This window comes from Phyllostomus discolor, chromosome X (genome assembly GCF_004126475.2).
Source record: "Phyllostomus discolor isolate MPI-MPIP mPhyDis1 chromosome X, mPhyDis1.pri.v3, whole genome shotgun sequence".
NCBI lineage: Eukaryota > Metazoa > Chordata > Mammalia > Chiroptera > Phyllostomidae > Phyllostomus > Phyllostomus discolor.
The window spans coordinates 76251225-76255502 of record NC_050198.1 but is presented as its reverse complement, the minus strand read 5'-3'; the positions used below and the strand labels follow the sequence as shown (position 1 = coordinate 76255502).

General features: G+C 36.7%; 1 pseudogene; it reads right to left on the bottom strand.

Moving 5' to 3' along the window:
- Positions 1-612: 612 nt before the first annotated feature.
- On the bottom strand, positions 613-1413 carry LOC114505407 (annotated as a pseudogene).
- Between the last annotated feature and the right edge of the window lie 2865 nt (positions 1414-4278).

Here is a 4278-nt window from a genome sequence, read left to right as displayed (position 1 = left end):
CATATGTGAACAACAATGACTTCACTGTACTAGTCAGTGGGGGCCATAGATGCCACTGAGTGAGCATGTGTACTGTGTGGCCATTCCATTCAAAATGACTGAGTGAGTAGAAAAACAAATCTGCATCAAATTTTGTGCTAAGCTTGAACATTCCCCCACAGAACTATTTGGATGATTCAGAAAGCTGCAGCTATGGGCAACTGGTGACTGGCAGCTTCATCACTCATACATCATGTCTCGTTCAGAGTGTTTTGGAGAAACATCAAATCACCCAGGTGACTCAGCACCCCTACAGCCCAGATTTGGCACCCTGTGACTTCTGGCTTTTACCCAAACTAAAATCACCTTTGAAAGGGAAGAGATATCAGATGGTTGATGAGATTCAGGAAAATATGACAGGGCAGTTGATGGTGACCGGGAGAACTGCGTGTGGTTGCAAGATGCCTACTTTGAAGGGGACTGATGTGCCATTGTCCTATATACAATGTCTCATATCTTATATCTTCAATAAATATCTCTATTTCTCATATTACAAGACTGGATACTTTCGTATACCTCAACACAAGAAAGCAAGGAAAGACTACTTTACATTACACACACCAGACATTCACGATGAGTTACCCTTCTAACCAAAGACTTATTTTTTTATATTGATTACAAATATTGTAGTCAGTTCAGTATATGTCAACAATCATACACGATTCTAACATTTAGTAGTGTGAAGCACATATGTTTCCATAGGAATAAGTGATGTGGTCTTCATTTCAGAGGAGCGGAAGTGATTGAATTACTCTCTGCTCTTTAATGTTTCAACTAACCATTCCATTGCCTCATCAAGGCCAGTGCCTGTGGTTGCTGAAGTTTTGATATTTTCTATTTTAGGTCCTTCAAGACAGGTAACCCAAGTGAATCTGCCATCTCTATGGGAGTCATGGCTTTTTCCATGTCCTGCTCATTTGCAAACACCACCAAAATGGCTTTTCTCAGTTCTTTTTCCTCCAACTTGGCAAACAACTCTAATTTGGGAATGCCAATTCATTTTGCTCACAACTGTCCACTACATAAATGACTGCATCTGTGTTTGAATAATAAGATCTCCAGTATGGCCTGCTAATGGTCTCGCCTCCTAAATCCCAGACTTGGAATGTAAAGTTCTCATATGGTACCGTTTCAATATTGAATCCAATAGTAGGAATAGTAGTAATGACTTCTGCAACCTGTAATCTGTACAAAATTGTACTTTTTCCTGCTCCATTTAAGCCCCAAATTAAAATCTTCATTTCCTGGATTCCAAGCAGACTAGAAAATGCACTTGAGAAAAAGTCACCCTTGATGAACTGCCTCATTGATCATCAGAGACAGGCCCTGGCCTCAGCAGTGACTCCTACTCGAACCCTGGTACCGCCACCTGCAAACCCCAGTGCTGCCAACTCCTTTTGCCTTGGCCTCTGGCTCTGGCTTGGAGGTGTTTTCCTTGGAACTGGTCTGCTAGCTGAAACTAATTTTCTTTTAAAATCCAGTTACCTATAGTCATCTGCACATCAGTTTCCCAGATTGTCTCTGTAAGGTCAGGTTTCCTTGTTAATTTACACAAAGTGAATTTTGTACCCTACATGAGGGGAATGACATCCACCTAAACTGCTAAAGTACCATCAGATTTGCATTGTAACTGTATGTTTTTATACCAGATATTTTGGACCCTCACATTTCCCAAGTCAATATTAAACTACTTTCTATTAAGATCTCCTCATGTAAAAAAAAAAAGTGTTTGCAATTAGAAAACTGAGATATTTTTAATTATTCTAGAAAATTCAGAAGAAAAGTAAAAATAATAATATGGAGTGAATAGCTAGTGTCTTATAGGGGCATTGTTCTTCTGAACATGTATTGGGAAATACTGATGTAGACAGTATGTGGCTCAAGAGCAGTAACCTTGATTTATTTTTTTATGCAATTTCCCCAGTAACTAGCTTAGTGCTAATAAGTGTCTAATAAATGTTGGATGGATGGATGGATGGATGGATGGAAGAGTGAATGAATTAACAAATGAATAAAATGACTTCTGATCAAGAGTTGAAATAGGTCACAGACTTCACTTTATGAGGTCAAAATTTCTATGCCCCAAGAAAAATTCTTTTTGTACTCTATTAAATGGCCTTTTAAGATTTGAACTTGACATTATCATCAAATCAGTAGATACATTTCAAGAAATAATACATGATTTTGACCTTTTTTATTGTAGCCACCACATCATCAGTCTGCTTGATTAACTTGTCAGCTTTCTCCTCTGCAGATGGTAAGTCAAGCCCTTAGCACTGAAAGCTTTTAAAATGGCTAAAGAATCCATGATAAGGTCAGAATATATCAATAAAGATTTATTTTATTTTATTTTATTTTTATAAGAAGAAAATAACTGAAAATTGACTAGTGGCTGACTCAAATGCCACTTATTCATGGTTTTTTTAATGCAAATAGGACACAGGTTTTCTCACAGTGAAGACTTTGAAGTTAATTTAAGATGCATTTCTATTTTAAGACCACATAAACTAAAAGTTCTTTTTTTTAATTTTTTAAAAGATTTTATTTATTTATTTTTAGAGATGGAAGGGAGGGAGGGAGAGAGAGACAGAGAGAGAGACAGAGAGACAGAGAGAGAGAGAGACAGACAGAGAGAGAGAGAGAGAGAGAGAGAGAAACATCAATGTGTGGTTGCTGGGGGTTATGGCCTGCAACCCAGGAATGTACCCTGGCTGGGAATCGAACCTGGGACACTTTGGTTCCCAGCCCACGCTCAATCCACTGAGCTACGCCAGCCAGGGTAAAAGTTCTTTATAGAACTGCATTCTGAGCTGCATTTTCAGGAAGTGTCTTATTTATTAAACAAACAGAATAGTAAAATACTAAGCAGAGAGAAATAACACTACATTTCCCAAACCTAGCTATTATCAATGTCAATCAACATTTTTAATAATCCCATTTGACACTGCACTACAATATGTATCATGAAGGGGTTAGAAAATATGTCTTCTAAGTGCCTAATATCAATGTAATTCATGTAGAGAGAGAAAACAGTCATGTGATTCAGCCTGAGACCACTTAAAAACATTGTTATAAAAACATATAATTTTATTTATTTTCTTATGATAGAAAGATTCACAAAATTTTAATTATATAGAATTTTCACAGATACCCTAATTTGCCTCTACAATGAATTCCAATATTTACAGGAGATATTAAACATTAAATTTTAATTGACAAGAAGGAAAAGTAGTGACTGCCAAAGTAACAGGGCTCTTTCTTTGTCAGGTTTTTAGTGACATGAGTAAAAGTTTTAAAAGAGTTTACTCTCAGCGTTCTTTCCATCATAATTACTATTTACTGATAACTTCCTGCTTTCTCAAGTTGCCATCTCCCTCAGAGAGCTTGAGATCTGGGAGATAAATAAAGCAAGAGGTACAGAGAGATGAAAGAGTGAGGCTGAAGAGATTTGGGTTGAGATTTCAATAGCCTATAAATCGTCAATAACAAATGAACCATCTGATTTTAGACATACATCATTTTAAATACTCAGAAGAAATAATAAGCAGAGAACAACATAGTGAAGGACTGAGATGGTGGTTCAGAATGGAGTAGCTAAGTCAGTGGTTCTCGGCTGGGGAAGATTTTGTCCCCCAGGAGATATTTGACATTTGGAGACATTTTGGTTCATCACAATTGTGAGTGTGCTACTAGCATTTCAGTGGTAAAGACCATGAATACTGCTAAAAACCCTACAATGCACAAAATAGTCCCCAACAACAAAGAATCTGGCCCAAAAACATCAATGGTGCTGGGGTAGAGAAACCCTGACTGAGCTAAGTTCTGGTGAGACAAATTCATGTTACTCTTGGTGTTCGACTTTCATTATCTTCCCACAATATTAGGTTACTAAGTTTGCACTGAAGCAATCAATATTTCAATGTACACACTGCTCTAAAAATTATGTGATCTTAGTTTATTTTCCTACTTTAATATAATGACACTTGACCCTTATGTATCAGAATGATTTTAGTGGTGGACAGAAACAATATTATTGTTTGTTAGGGTGTGAGATAAGATTATTTAATTTTCCACATCTATTTTTAATTTTCAGAGAGGGAGGACAGTGAATCAGCAAAGAGTTAATGACAACTATTATAACATGTCTCATGTCGAAGGTAAAAACATTAAAATAGAACTATCCATAATGACCCTATAATTAGCATTGATGATTTTGATTTTAAGTGACACACTTGCTCG